We start from the raw sequence: 16,707 nt of genomic DNA, 5'->3' as shown, positions 1-16,707 counted from the left end.
CAAAGAACTTCTGAAAATGTCAGTAAACACATCACAACTCGTGAAAACTTCCACTACCAAGGTTGTGAGTAGCACAAGAGGAGGCGTTCACATGGACTCCTCTTGTAAACACCGTAACACAAACCCATGTGAAGGCAGCACAACTTGAATTCATTACACACACTCGCAAAACCAAGTCAGTCCTCATCCTTGAATTATTTTCTATTGTAAAACCCAAACACACTGAATAAAAAATATTCCAGTAAAGCGTACATCACACTGTGCAGCTTGTCCAAGTAAGTTTTTGATTGTCTCTTCCTCACCACTTATAATTGAGCCCAGCACTGAGACACCCCCAAAGGTTGTTTTTTTTTTTCACTTAAATCTTTATTAAAACAAGTTTTGTGACATTGACATGTCAGTTACGAGAGCATAATAAAATTATTGAAAGAAAATAATAAGAGCTAACAAAACAAAAAGTGGTTGGGTAAATACACATTTTTACAGCCCTAAGGATTAGTGTATCTGTTGATTGTTATTCCAGTCCAGTGTCGTCTTTTTGAGTCTTGTATAGAGTCCATTTTCCACATTTTCTCTCTAGTTGTGCTTCTTTTAGTCCCATAATGTGTGTCAGTTTCTCCATTAAAAAGATTTCTTCCCCTTTGTTGGTGGTGTTTCATAACCCTCGTTCCTGGTGATAGCTTTCTTGCTTGCTACTAGCAATATTTTGATCAAATATTTATCACTAGCAATATCATATTCTTCAGAATTATTACATAGATAAAGCACCAAACAACAATTTTGCTGACATTTCCAAAAAACTTGAGAGTGGTTTCTGTCAAAAGACTTGCCAACATTTCTGGCAACTATGGAGATGTCTACTGTTCAGTTTTGGTGTAATTGATTGATTATTTTGAACACATAAATAGTTAAAAAAAGAAAAAAAGAACCCAACAGCAAAACAGAAAACAAGACAAAAGGATAAACAAAAGGAAACCAAATAGCTTAGATCTATCAGTAATAAAGAAACAAATCACATTCTTCCATGAGAATTCCCTCCAGGTTCGCAAATTAGTGGTTGAATGGTGTAACTTCCACATATTGTGCCAATATCCATCTGAAATTTCTACACTGACTTCTTTCTCCCATTTCACCTTGATATATATAGTTGAATGTTTGTCATTTGTATTCAGTCCTTGACGTAATGCCAAAATTATTCTTCTGTAACTTTCCTGATATGCTTTAATTATGATTTGGATAACACCATTTACCTCCTTGGAAGAATCTGATTTGATTTCCCTTTTGTAATAGTTTAGTAATTGACGGTATCTCTAAAATCCATACCTTCCCAATTCATATTTTCCTCCCAGGTTTTCAAAACTCTCCAGCCCCCCAGACCTTCTCAAAACATACCAAGGTATTTGGTTTGGTTTGAAATTTCTATCATAAGCTACCCATTTTAATATGTTTGTCTCATTTTCAATATTTCAAACCACAGATCTAATGTCTGCACTGTTATTGGATCCCTATAAAAGTTTAGTTTCTTTTATAGTTTATTATCTCCCAAACGTTTTCAATGGGAAGCATCCAGGACTTCCACATTCAGGATGAGAATCATATACTTGACTCCCTATGTAACCTGACAAGTTCCTGTTTAGTTTAAGGGCAGCATATGAGTATGTTGTAAGGAAAAATCATAAGCCTGAGGCCATAATCATAGGAAAATGGAATTCCTATGACACAGTGGAGAAAATGTCTGAAAATAATTGGTCAAGAATTACTTGACTTTTAATGCCATGCTGCCTTTTTTCTCGCAGCCTCTCAGTCATTGTTTTACATAAGAAGTATGAATGCATCAAGATAGTAAATGTGCTCTATATGAAAAATTCAATATGCATGGTCAACCCACTCTCTCATGTATAATGCAAAGTGTCTGTAAATATTGATTGGACTGTATGAATTTGTAATGCTCATATTGCATTTTTATTAAATGTTATTTGTAAGTCGTGATGGAGCTCCCCGCCTGATTGCAGCTATATATAACCAGCTCTATATAACCTGCTGCATGGAATTAATCTTTGCTTGCACATTAGCTTTTATGCATTTGATTGTGTAGGAATGAGTCCTGACAGTATTTTAAAGGCAATAATGTATCCCAAAGCTTACCCTATTATTATGGTATTATGGGGGCCTATAAGAGCTTTTAGCCCTAAAATAATTACACTAGTCTGGGCTTTAATGGTGGGTTTTACCTGTCACACAATCTTAATGCCATGTCAGTGGTAATTTCACCCCCGCTAGATGTGATGCTCAGGAAAATGTCACTTTTTCGCACATGAATGGGAAAAAGTACTGGCATTGGTTTTTCACCACTACATATAAAAAGACAAGAACATAGACTGTGCTTTTTATAATATCAGATGGCTATCATTCGGGGACAGCCAGTCAGAACATTTTGTTAAGGAAGAAGCATGAAAAGATTTAAAAGGGGAAAGGTCATCCAGGGTCCATTGGGAAATCAAACTGAGCAGAGACGAGGGCTAAATGGGGTCACACTGCTTTGCTGATTGAGATACACCTGATCAATTGGTACCAAGGTCACACACAGGCCACATATCTGGATAACCAATCAACATAACAAAATGTTATGTTTTTATAAAAAAAGATAGACTGCAGGTCCTACTTCTGTCCCTCTACACTGTTAAGGCCCGTTTCCACTGAAGTTCCTGGTACTATTTGGGGGGCAGGAACTACTACAGGAACGTCCTCTCACTCGGCCCTCTCAACCGCCGTGTTTCCACTGAGAGAGCGGGGTAGGAGGAAGGTTCCTGTAAAGTTACTGGGCTCTGCATGGGGCTCTGTATGTGACATAATCGTTGCGCGACCATTTTGACCGGGGCGACGTAGGGGCATAGGGACACCATTAGCCGTTAGCGGTACCTGTAATAACTCCAGCCACCATCCGTGAAAAAAATATTTTTTTCCAGCGGATGTCTTAGTTACAACATGATTGAGCTAACTGGAGTAGTTTCATGTCGTATCCAACAACGGGAGGCTTTTAACAGATGACGTCCTGATGTTAGCTTTGCTGCTGCCATTAGCTGTCCCTGTCAGCTGACGCTTTCATCAAATCACATTGTGATTTCCCAAAACTGAATAAATACCACACATAGCAACACAAAACTGCTTTGCTAGCTCAATCATGTTGTAACTAAGATATCCGCTGGAAAAAATATTTTATTCACGGACCGTTTATTGAGTTATTACAGACACCACTAACAGCTAACGGTTAGCCCAGCTAATCTATGATAACCATGTTGTTATTTACAAAACGTCACATCCCGCCTTGAGTATATCCAATCAGCACCAAGTAATCCCCAAGCCCCAGCCAGGAGTTTCTCAGGGCCGTTCTGAGTACCTACTCCGAGGCAGGGACTAGTTTAGCCTCTGTAAAAGTTCCGGAACTCTGTCCTTCGGGGGTGGTTCCTGTGGTGGAGACAGGCACCAACGGCCCCGGCCCCGTAAAATTACCCCGAAGTTCCTGCGGTGGGAATGGGCCTTTAGACAGAAAAGGGAAGTGACAAAGGATCTAGTGGCTCATCTATACCTATGGATCCAAATTACCTGTGGAGGGAGCCATACGTTAATATTATGTCACAGAAAAGGACTCAAATCCTGTGTTTCATTAGGTCCATATGGCTCAAGCGTATTCAATTCATGGATCCACAATGCTTCCCTTCTTAAAAGTTTGATCAAATTACCCCCTCTTGGATTAGGCTGTCCTTTTTGAATGCCAACAAATTTAAGGGAAGTGACTGACCCCTGGTTTTTCTCCTTGTAGTGTCAAGCAACGGCATGATCTATGTTATCACTTCTAATGGCAGCCGTATGCTCAGCATACAGCTCAGTTTTGTTTGGCCCACATACATTAAACCACAAGGACATTTAAAAATGTAATTGACATGTGTAGAAAGACAATTAATAAAATCTTTGATGCCATATTTCTTTCCTGAGTGGGGGTGATTGAATGTTTTGGTGTCAAATGTATTTGAACAGTGTGCAAATTTTTCACAGCTATAATTTCCATACACATGTTGAGGAAGCCAATTAGTTTATGAGGGTTTCTTGTTCCATTTCTAGCTCTTTTGAAATAAAAACGATGTTTAGAGGATGACATATGGTCCAAACTTGGATCACATTCTAGGATTGTTTATAATCCTTTTGACTTGCATAGCTGCTGTACAGTATTCAGATACAAAAGTAACACTGTCTTTAGTGTGTCTAGGGGAATGATTAAGTAATTCTTCCCTCTTTTTTCAATAGCTTTTTTAATAGCTTGCTCAACAAATGTCTGGTCATTTCTTTAGTTTAGCCTTAGTTTGGTAAACATCGTCTTCACTGCATATTCTTCTCAGTCTTACGAACTGACCATATGGGATGTTGCTGATACTATGATATAGGATGGAAACTAATAGAATGCAAGATGGTATTTTATCAGTTTTATTTATTTATATATAACCACAAATCAGTCTGTAAGATTGTGAAGAGGTGAAACCAACACAAATTATTGGCTGTACACTGAATAATTAGGATGACTATTCAAGGAGTCTGAAGTGCTAAATGGAGATGTTCAAAATACTTGCAACTACTATTTGAAATTATACTTTTGTAGGACTTTGGTGGTATTAATTGTGTTGCATGCTGTGCTGTGAATATTTCACTCTATTAAAACAGCCACTCTGCAGGCATCTTTATGATCACATCTTTATGTTTCCAGTGGAGCTTAACAAAATGTAGATTATACTTTTAGTTATGCAAACATTTCTTGAGGGCAAAGCTGCTCTGGAGTCAGAAATGTTAAACTTTTATGGGAAGAGCTAAAGAAGCAGAGATTTTATGGCTGAGCAGTTTTAGTCTGAGGCCCAGTGATAAGGAAACACAAAGTATCTGTGAAGCTGAGACATCTTGCCTATGCAGTCTCATACAGAGTTATCAGTGTTAAGAGGCTTTCCAAGTTCAAACTCACCATCCTAGCCTATAGCTATCTCCACACGTTAGCTAGCCAGCTATACCTTTGATGAATGCCATGGTCATGAACAAGTACTGCAGAATTCCAGGAAGTTTGCCAGTTAGCAAACTTGTGCTTAGAAAAAGTGTTTTTGGCCATGTTCACTGAGATTAAATGTGATCAATGAGCTTTCTCAGCCTCAGAGAAACATTTGCAGAGCGACCACTTCAATTTGTTGGCATAGATGCTCATGTCCAACTTCACAACATCACAAGTCACCAACAAACCAGAAGTTAGTGGAGATTCAGACCAAAAACAGTTCTTGGTTAAAACCATAGACTGTTTAAAATAAAGTATGTTGCCACTCTGATGTCACATATGGTCAAGGACTTTGATTGTTGAAGCCAGAAATGACACAAGGTGACATTTATTTAGATGAATGTAAACAATTGAGTTATATAAAACTCCTCGTACAACTGTCGTGAACAAGTAAATTAGCTATGGAGACCAAAATTGTTTTTGTACCAGGCTGTAAACATGTTAAGTTCTGCTGTAAAATGGGGCATGTTAACACAGGGGTCTATGGATATTGGCTCACTTTTGGAGCCAGCCTCAAGTGGTCATACGAGGAACTGCACTTTTTTTTGGCACTACCACTTTTGCTTTATTTTTTAAGCCCTGAAGGTTGCTTCTTGATTGAAACTCCCCCCCTGCCATGAATGGGGGAATGCCTTGGTTGGAGCATGTTAAAGAGAAAAATAAATATGATCCAGACAGTCCAACTACGTATGTGTAATACTCAGTGACATGGCTTTACAACTGCAAGTATTTCACTGGGCAATGCAGCGCCTTGCCAGATTATGTTGTTTTGCCAGAGCCCACTGCATTGTCACCCTCAATGTGCCAACAGTCTGGCCTCATTGAAATGAAAGAGAGGGCTTTTTTTAATGCAGCTCTCAAATTGGTCTTTTTTTGTGTGCGTTTCTGCAATAAATTCACACGTCAGTATATTTTTTCAAATTACTTTTGTCAAGAGTACTTTCACACTGAATGTTTTGCATTGAAAAAGCAGCATAATTTTTCTGATTTTAGACACCACAATTAATGGCCACCAATCACACTGTGCTGCATGCACATTAGGGGACAGTGTCACAACACTGGTGGACCTCGATTCTCAGCACCCGGCGTTAAAGTTATGAGGATTATAAAACAACAACAGAGGCTGCACAATCTGAACCATGGTCCCAACCAAAACTTTATTACTCTTTTGAACCTTGGCAAACACAAGCATAACAGATCCACTCCTTCCATTCTTACCTTTTACAGTAAAAGCCATAGACATATGCACCACGCAACTGTTTACAGGAGGGAATTCAAAATCACTCACAGCATTCTGTGAAATGCAAACTTAATAAAATAAATGTAGCGCCTCTCTGGATGATGTTGAATCAGCCTTTTTTTCTGAGGTACAAGCTTGCACAAATCTATTTGAACCTTTTATTGAACAAGTGTTGACACTGTCACAAATCCGCTCTCAGTATTAATAGTTTTGATGCTAAATATTCACAGGCGAGTGTTTTGCATTTTCATATTGTTTATTTGTTACGTCCCTGGTGTGCGGATGCCTTTAGGTGCATTGCAGAAACACTGCAGTCACATTTTCTGAACTGCTTTGACTGCACTTCGATGCCAACTTCACCAACACACACCAAATGTCTCTCATCCCATCATGTCCATCCTTTGGCGATGAGGTTTCTCGGAACAGCTGTTGTGGATGCTGGGTTTCTGGGTATTGAAGAAAACAGTGTAAAAAACTGTCATGCAGTTAAAACAGGAAACATTAGAGAAATCCTTTTAGAATGAATGCATCTTTTTTTTACTTTGTGTAGTACTACAAGCAAGTCTTTTCTGTTGCCCATAAATTACAAGCAGTCCTTTGAATTTAACCTCTGTATCGTTACTGTCTTTGCCTTTGGCAACAAAAGCATATTGATTTTTCCAAATAACTTACTGTTCCAAATAGAGAAGACGCTCAGCGTTTAATCAAAAACAGCACTTCTGCAGCAGCTGTATCTGTATTCATCTTGGGTTTTTGTTCACGGTGCTTTAGTATATATGGAGTGATTCTCACGCTGTCTTCTTATGGTCCTCAGGAGTCAGACACCAGCTGCATCTAATAGGGGACTGATTTACACCTCAGGCAGCAGGTGAGTACAATTAACTGCACAGCACAAGCCGTCAGGAGAGACAACAGCAGTTCTTCGACCCAATAGGACCAGAGTTTAAAACAACTGCATTAGATCATATCTTTCTGTTGCATAACTAGGTTTTAAACAGCAGTAAATAATGCATGTATGCAGTAATATCCCAGGGCTTTGCAATGTGAGATAAATGCAATATGAGTAGCATGTGACAGAGACATCGGGACTCTATTATCCCAGAGGAAGCCAGCGCAGTGTGATGTATTATACAGCATGTGTTTGACATGAAACATGAAAAAATCAAGTTGCTGTGACGCTGCTTGAGTTATTATTCTTTGCAGTGTGATGCTGACGTTTTGCCCAATGGTTATGGGACAAGTATAAGGTACGTGTGTGTGACTTTTGTTGAATTTAAAAATGGCACAAGAGGCCAGATGCAAAAATAATAACCAGGGTAGTGACTTAAAGTTGCTTTCAAATGGTTATGTTAACATCTGCTTGTGCTATATATTAAGACAAAATGTGTTTCAGATGAAGAGCTATAAAACATGATGCCATCATTTTCTTCTGCAGTAGTCAGACCGCTCCAGTGAAGCAAACCTCGGCAGTGTGTGACAGCGTTTACCTAAAGTTATGAACTGCATGCACTGATGAAGTGAAGCTTCAGTGCAAACCCATATACTGCTGCGATGCACTGCTTCCTTTCGACACGTGTAGTAATGAAGTGAATTTCATTATAGGCCTATAGAGTATACGTGTGTCTGTAACATAATGTAAGGTAACAGGATAAAGAGTTGAACCCAAGCAGCGTGACAGAGGGTTTAAGACGCAGGATTTGATCCATCGCGGTGGTTAGAGAGTAGAATGCGTCAGTGCACACAGTGAGACATGGAGGGAAAGGTGACTGAGCTGTGAGAGTGGTAAGAAAGCAAATCCTCTTTTCGGCATGGGTGTGTGTGTAATGTACAGTATAAATAGAGGGATAATTCATTTTAAAGCTATAGGGGTGGGAGGCTAATTCCTATTCAAATAGACATATTACAATTCATTGTTGAAATGTGTGTGTGTGTGTGTGTGTGTGTGTGTACGTGTTCTCACACTACCTTTGTGGGGACTAATTCAAATTTAGAACTTGTGAAGACATTTCACTTTTTTCATTAAAGGGCTGTTTCAGGTTTTAACACCCTGCACACCTACACCATTTTTACGGTTATTTTGGATGATTAGACCACTGCTGCTCAGAGTGATGTTGGGTGAGGTTATTATGTATGATGGTCGACAAGGGCAGGCGGACTACAACAACCTAAAATGTCCCAGTTACAAGAAATGTGCTGCATGTTTAGGAACAATGGCAATTTAAAAAATGCGAAAATAAATACAACAAAAACATGCCACAAATGAAAAAAACAATCATGCTGCAGAGAGCCAAAACCAAAACTTTTACAGCAAACATGCTGCAAATTCGAAACGATGAATAATCAAAAACATGCAAACCCCCAAAACAAATACAAGAAAGCGCTGCAACACAACAGAAGTTCTCCAGACCTCTTTGTGGAGGTATGTGGAACAGCTTGGTTCTCAACCTGAGGGGGACTAGACAAGACAGTGTGTGTGTTTTTGGAGCAGGAAGACAAGTGAAGTAAAGAAGTGGCCCCCTGAGGGCCAAGAGAACCTCCGCTGTGACTGTGACAGCACTTTTTTGTTGGATTTGTTTTAGGGGTTTTGTGTGTTTTTCACTTAGCACCATTTCTGTGTTTGCTGGTCATGTATTTGTTTTGGCTCTCAGCACATTTTTTAATAGCAGTACATTTCCATTGTTGTGCCTGTTTTGAATTTTTGTATGTGTTTTTGAAGTAGCATTGTTTCTAAAGCTGCAGCACATGTCACCTAATGGAAATGCTTTAGCTCCTTGTTGCACGTTTGCCAGCCACCGTAATTATGAAAATGACGTGCTGTAAGTTGTGACTGTGTCAGGTGCAGGTTTTGCCGCCCTTATGGATGCAACGGATGCAACAAAACCAATATGTATGCAAATAAACGTACTGACAAAGCTCAGGTGCACACTGTAAAATTAATGATGGCTGAATTCCACTTAGAAGGTGGTGCAGTGGTTAGCATTGTCGCCTCACAGCAAGAGGATTCCTGCTTTGAACCTGGGGTGGGGGATCCCTTCTGTGCGGAGTTTGTATGTTCTCCCTGTGTGTTACTGTCTTGTGTTGTTTCTTGTAAATATCTTGGAAAAAGCCTTAAAAAGCATTCAGTTTAAATGTCTGATACTGTCAGACATCCAGGTGACTCTAAATTGCCCGTAGGTGTGAATGTGAGTGTGAATGTCAGCGCTGTGATGTACCCTGCCTCTTGTCCAGTGTCAGCTGGGACAGGCTGTAGCTTATGGAAAATGAATGAATGAATGAATGAATGAATGAATGAAGTCCATATAGCTACTTCAGTTTCAGGGTCTTGGTATTGTGCGTACTGTCACATTGCCACACTGTCTATCCATGTCTTGAATAGAAAGGAGCTACTGTTAGTGTTATAAATAACACCTGCTTTTTCTGTTATGACAAATCAAAATACCTGCTGTGTGAAACACCTGTAGAGTAAGAAATATGCCAGTCATACACAGTGTGCACACGCTCATACAGCCCTTGGAAGAGGTCTGATCTGACAGGATAAATGATAGTGACAGCAACTGCTGTGAGGGGTAGAAAAAGTGACATATTAGTTTTAGGGTTAAGACTGGAATTCAGTGTAGGTTAAATTAGCTTTAGGGTTGGTCTTAGGCATGTTGATGGTCAACGACAACCTGGTCTCACTCTGAAGTCGTCGATATCCGGCAGTTGGACAGTGACTTGCAGCGTCAGACACTGATGAAAAAAGCAGGCCTTTAACGTCGGCATGATAGGGCTGGTCGCCCTTATAGTTTAAGGGCACTGGGTGGCATCAGGGGGAAACACACCGGGACAAAAAAGGTGGCGAAATTCCAAGTAGGGCAGGTGGGAGTGGTGGTGGATGGGTCCAACAACCAATGACTTTCACCCAGGAGAGCGGTGTTCACATCCTGCAAGATTCCAAAGCCAAACCCTGTTCTTTTTTCCTAAACCTGACCAGATGCTATTGTTGCCTAAACCCAACCACCTGAATTAATTGTTGGAAGAAAAAAGATGTCAATTTCAACCTACCTGTTACTCTGCATTTGGGTCCTCCCTGAACTGATACATGACACCAGGGTACCTTTCACATGGTAGCTGGATGTGGAAAGTCCACGACTAAATGTTGGTATGTGACGAGGTCGGACTGAGAATGTGTTGTCAAGTACTAGGGGGTGCATTATGTCAATGGTGGTCCAATTACAACAACAATAAATAAAGTGGGTGGACAACCATGTGCCATGTAGAGCCAACTGTCTCCTGGTTGTCATGCTAATCAGAGGCTCAATGCACTAATTGGTACTCCTTTAAGTGAGTGGAAGAACTCACCAGTAAATTACTTGCGGGGGCGACAGAATGAACCTGCACACTGTTTGCCCTTTGTGGCACATTGTCGACCACCCCTGTAATACATAAATGATAAACCCTTTTTTCTTGATGTAAAAAAAAAAAAAAAAAAAAAAAGCTATATACACTCACTGGCCACTTTGTTAGGTACACCTTGCTAGTACCAGGTGGGACTCCTTTCACCTTCAGAACTGTCTTAATTCTTGGTGTCATAGATTCAACAAGGTGCTGGAAACATTCCTCAGAGATTTTGGTCCATATTGACATGATAGCATCACACAGTTGCTGCAGATTTGAATCTCCCGTTCCTCCACATCCCAAAGGTGCTCTATTGGATTGAGATCTGGTGACTGTGGAGGCCATTGGAGTACAGTGAACTCATTGTCATGTTCAAGAAACCAGTTTGAGACCAGACCAGGCAACGTTTTTCCAATCTTCTATTGTCCAGTTTTGGTGAGCCTGTGTGAACTGTAGCCTCAGTTTCCTGTTGTTAGCTGACAGGAGTGGCACCTGGTGTGGTCTTCTGCTGCTGTAGCCCATCTGCTTCAAGGTTGGACGTGTTGTTGGTTCAGAGATGGTCTTCTGCAGACCTTGGTTGTAACCAGTGGTTATTTGAGTTACTGTTGCCTTTCTATCATCTTGAACCAGTCTGGCCATTCTCCTCTGACCTCTGGCATCAACAAGGCATTTTCACCCAGAGAACTGCTGCTCACTGGATATTTTCTCTTGTTCGGATCATCCTCTGTAAACCCTAGAGATGGTTGTGTGTGTAAATCCCAGTAGATCAGCAGTTTCTGACAGACCAACCCGTCTGGCACCAAAAACCATGCCACGTTCAGAGTAACTTAAATCACTTTTCCTCCTCATTCTGATGCTCAGTTTGAACTTCAGCAGGTCGTCTTGACCAGGTGGACATGCCTAAATGCACTGAGTTGCTGCAATGCCATTGACTGATAAGCTGTTTGTGTTAAGGAGCAGTTGAACAGGTGTACCTAATAATGTGGCTGGTGAGAGAATACACTATATTTATACACCACAGCAATGATTTGACTCTACATGCAACCACCAAAGCTCCTGCTGCAAATCTAATCTGCAGGTGACACCATCCTTGAACAGCATAACTAAATATATAAGAAGAAGAATCCCAGATATTGCCTCTGGGTGCTGCGCAGCTTGTTTGAATTTCCACACAGTAGAGGGGCTTTAGAATTCAAAAAATCTGCAAGAGCTTGTTTGAATTTCAGACCTTGTTGCGGCGTCACAATGTGTGGGACCAGGAGTCAACTTGTGTTCGGTGAAGCGAGTCGGAGTCTGCAGTCTCTCTCTGTCTCTCCGCCCCTCCCTCCCTCCCTGTCTCTCAGCTCCAGTCAGTAAGGACTCCTTTATCGCTCTGTCTTGCTCATCCTCTCCGCGCGCAGCTCTCCGGTGTTAAAACTTTCCTAAAGGAGACTGCTCTTTCAGCATCCTACTAAATCAATTAACCAATTTAATTTGTTTTTGCTGGAACCTAAAGAGGGATTTATTGACATTTCTTTGCCTCTTGTTTTGGCGCAGGACGCGTCTCGGTGCGCACCGGACCAAAATGGACCGCAGAACGTGTCCGGTGCGTCCGCACTGGTCCTCTGCCGCTCTGTCCGGGACACACTGAAAGAAATCCTGGACTGAACTTAACACTCACTGTACGTTTTCTTATCTCCTGTAGTTGACGGGCTGCGTGCCTCCGCTCAGAAGGCACAACAAGACGCGGAGATTCATTCCTCAACTCGAGGAGAGGACATGGACATACTGTAGCCAGCGCTGACAGAAAAGGAGGATGTAGCTCGGAAACAAGAGGGACATCACAAACTGCAAGGACGCAAAGGGAACAATCGGATGTCTCCACGGGTGAGTGAACTTGTCTCTTTCTCTGTATTTACTCCAACGAATTTTGGTGCGCCCTTGCATCTTTGACGGTCAGCGGATGGAGGTCAGAGCTGTTGTCGGAGTTATGTGTGGAGAAATTTGAGGGTGAAAGTTGGTGATAGTGTAGCGACAACAAATGCATGAGGCTGGACACATTTGGGTGAGATGAAACTTTTAGGAAATTAAGAATTTAGGCAGCAAAGACGCGCTGAGCGAGCAGTCGCAGCATCAAGGTGCGCAAATGCGCAACATTATCGTGAAGAAATATACGAAATGTGGCTTAGTGTGACTGAATAGCGTTTGGAACTTGGCTGTATGGTCAGATGTACAGGTGGATGAAGCAGCTGGGTTGTTCTGAAGCTTCTGAGTGCTGCGTTTTTACGCAGCGCCCAATGCGCAGCAAAAACGCCCCTGTGAAGTAATTTAAGCTGGTTAAAATATGCTTTTTCTTTATTTTTTGGAATGTCACAGTTAATAAAAATCAGCAAATGGTGTAGATTTTGTATCATGGGGAAAACCAATCCTCAATGAGGAAGGAGTCGGGTTTATCTGCGCTGAAAGCAAGTCGGATTTTTATTGTCATCCACATTTGTCGCTGTGGTTTAAGATTTTGAGGCTCAACACTCTACTGGATGACTTGTTGAGATGCTGTAGATTTTCAAAGGGTGTGTTAAGTGTGAACGTGTGTCGCCGGGTTTCATTCAGAGAGGGTGTGGCTGTTCGCGTGTCCATCCCTGCTGCTGAAGGTTTTCTGCGCCTCGACCAAGCTCAGTGGGGAATTCGGCAGCAAATACCTGCACCAAACTGGAAATTAAATCATCTAGCTGTACGTGTGTGTGTGTGTGTGTGTGTGTGTGTGTGTGTGTGTGCCTCTGTGTGTGTGTGTGTGTATGCGCGTGTTTTTTTCAATGAACGTCCCGCTAATCCACCTGTCTCCAGGGAGGATTAGAGCGCTTGGGACATTTTGGGACCTGCTTTTTATTTATTTTTTTCTTTCTTTCTCCTCCGCCTTTCAACGATACAATCTGCGGCAAAAGGCTGATTCCTTCACTTACACCCCAGAGATATGGAGCCACAAGTGCCATTTTATGCACTCTCAACATTTGGTGGAGGCGTTTATCCAAAGCGCCTGGCTCTGCCTTCAGTGCAAATATTTTTAGCAGCCAATGGTGGTTGGCCCCACTGATGGGATGTCAAAGTCTGACATGTGTCAGCTTGGAAGCATTGTGGAAAAACAATTAGTGTGTTAGCAGCTCATCAGGAAATGCGTAACAAATCTGAAACACTTAACACGACTCAAAGCAGATTTTGGAAACCTTAAAGGGACAGTTCACCCCAAAATCAAAATGATATATTTTACCTCTTACCTGTAGTGCTATTTATCAGTGTAAGTTGTTTTGCTGTGAGATGCAGAGTGTTGGAGATATCGGCTGTAGAGATGTCTGCCTTCTCCTGAATATAATGGAACTAGATAGCACTCAGCTTGTGGTGCTCAAAGTGCTAAAAAGATACCTTTACAAAACTTGACAGGAATATCTCTTTCCAGAAATCATGACCCGCTTACTCAAGATAATCCACAGACCTCGTTGTTAGCAGTTTCAGGAAACATTTTTTTTCTACTGCTAGCTCACCTAGCACCACTGAGCTAGCTAACGTTACAGCTCAGCTGAGGAGCATGCCACAAATGTTTATGTTACAGTCCTCACACCATTTAACCATGCTATATCTCATATTACTTCACTCAAACAACTGTAGTAACATACACATGTCGAGGAGCTTGAGTAGCAAAAGAGGACAATATTGAAAGTAAGACAGACACGTTGTTAGATTGTTTACAGGGGAGCTAGTGAAACCCGCCATTGCAATGGGCTGGAAACGTGACCAAAAGTGCTATTTTCCACATCAAACCTCATCAAAATGAAACAAGGAAGGATTTAAGAGTCCTTAGGCCTGTTTTGTGAACACACATTACTAACCTGTTTTACACAGGAAAAGCAGAGACAGGAAAAGCTAGTTGTGTTAGTTCAACAGGTGGAGCAGTCTTACTAAAACTAGCTCTCATCTGGGTGGACACTCCCCCTGGTGTTGCAAGTAAACAACTGCACCTCTAAAAGAGCTTCTTCAAAACCATTGTGAAAACATGTTCACATGTTGCCTCTTTTCAAATGAATACCTAAAACTTTACAATTGTGACCATACATTTGTCGGTGTGGCATTTACATCTTGTGCTGGCACGAGCATGAGTAGATGCTTCCTTCTGCACGGTGATTTGGTTGGCTGGTGTAGTTCAGGGAAGGATAATAGTCTCTACATGAAACTGCTCACTAAAGGTCTGTGGACTATCTTGAGTAACCGGGTCATGATCTCCGTAAAGAGACGTTGCTGTTGAGTTTTTTGCTATTTTTTGGGCACTTTGAGCACCACAAGTTGAGTGACATCAAGTTCCGTTGTATTCAAGAGAAGTCAGACATCTCAACGGCCAATATCTCCAATTGGCAAGTCAAACCCAAACAATCTAGACTGATGTATAGCGCTACAGGTAAGAGGAACTATATGTTTTCTTGATTTTGGTATGGTCTATGCCTTTCAAATTAAAACTAATTTGTATTCTGGTTGTTCATCACGTCCGAAAGCCTCATTTGAATTCCTGATAAGACTCAGGTTTGTCATTTATCATAGCCTGGAAGCTCTCTTTCTCTTTGTCTTGCTTTCAGCTCCTCTCAGTCTATCTCCGTCTCTCTATCTTCCTCTTGGTCTCTGGTTGAATAACATTCCTCAATTCAGCATGCTTTATTGGCACTGAAATGGAAAGAAAAATCAAGAAGTATCTTTCTTGCTCCATGTTGATGTTTAGTGTGGATGTGACACTGAAGATGAGGCTCGCCATCAAAGGGTTACTCTACAAAATTCCAGGTCCATGTTTCTATCTTTTCAGGAACACACTCTGATGCTCAGTGATTGATATTCTCAATATGAAGCTGACTTATTTTGCAGAATATATTTGTTGTTTCAGGCAGAGGTAGGATTCTGCTCAGCAAATCATTTCACTCATCACCAGTTTTCTATTATGATCATGCTCATAACCATTCACTGAAAGTTGGAATTATTGACAATCATGGATATGTGAAATAATTTAACAACAATTTCTCACCCCTATCTTTCTCTTTTCAATCTCTCCACTCTCAATTTTCATGCTCATGTTGCCAGAACGTGAGCATGAAAAGACAGATGCCCACAAACTGGATAATGGTTAAAAACTGCAGGTTGATTTATAATGGCTGTTTGTTTTTCAAGCAAATGGAAAGGTCTATGGCCTGAGGGGATGGGGGGATGTTAGATGAGACTTTGACACGCCAGCCACAGACATACAGCCACAGAGACACAGATGGTCAGACATGTATACACAAACATGCGTCTTTGTCTCGCACACAGAGACATACTTCATTTTGCCTCAGGATGGCCCTTTGAAAATGCCACATCTATCCATCCCACAACCTCATTTGATTTGCAGAATTGATCAATGGATCAGCAAGCTTCACTGACGCCGCTAACTGTATTTTTTTCAATAAATGAAAAAAAAAAAAAACAACCTATAGAAAAGACTCGCTCTGAATGGTCGCACAAGAAAGGACAATAACTGAAGGCGGATGAGATCAGAGTGCCGGAATCCAGGAGGAAAGTAGATTTCGAGGGCGGGTTGGTAATTCAGGGAGTGAAATGAAATGTGATTGTGTGCTGGGCTTGTGGAGGTGTGTGAGTGCATGTGTGTACATCCAACCTGTTCTCATTCACAGGTCTTTAAATGCAAACACTTTGTCACATCCCCTCTGCATCTGATAGGGACACACAAGGCACCGTTTCTTGTCTGTTTGAGGTGGACGGCTGTTTCCAATGCATTGTAATATGTGGTTATGTTGTGAAATGGTCGTGGTTAGGTTTACGCAATCAAATTACTCGGTTTGGTGTAGAAAAATGGTTAGGGGTATGTTATGGTTTAGGGTGAGACATGACATAACATGATGTAATTTTGGGATGTATGTCAGTAACTTACATCACGTTGCGTTAAAAATATGGGACACAAATGGGACACAAACAGCGGTCTCCTAGGTGATAGTCCCGT

The 16,707-nt window shown here is 41.2% G+C and overlaps 1 protein-coding gene across 3 annotated transcripts in view; it reads left to right on the top strand.

Moving 5' to 3' along the window:
- Positions 1–16,707, top strand: part of htr2cl1 (5-hydroxytryptamine (serotonin) receptor 2C, G protein-coupled-like 1) — a 272,524-nt gene that overhangs the window by 30,862 nt on the left and 224,955 nt on the right. For 2 of the 3 annotated variants that reach the window (XM_049569307.1, XM_049569306.1), the window contains exon 1: positions 12,096–12,569. The gene's annotated coding sequence lies outside the window, so the exon portion shown is untranslated. Of the gene's footprint in view, positions 1–12,095; positions 12,570–16,707 lie in introns of those variants that run through there. The other variant, XM_049569308.1, reaches the window with a different exon arrangement.

The sequence above is a fragment of the Epinephelus fuscoguttatus genome, linkage group LG23 (assembly GCF_011397635.1).
Source record: "Epinephelus fuscoguttatus linkage group LG23, E.fuscoguttatus.final_Chr_v1".
Taxonomy (NCBI): Eukaryota; Metazoa; Chordata; class Actinopteri; order Perciformes; family Serranidae; genus Epinephelus; species Epinephelus fuscoguttatus.
This window is presented reverse-complemented; position numbering and strand designations above follow the sequence as displayed.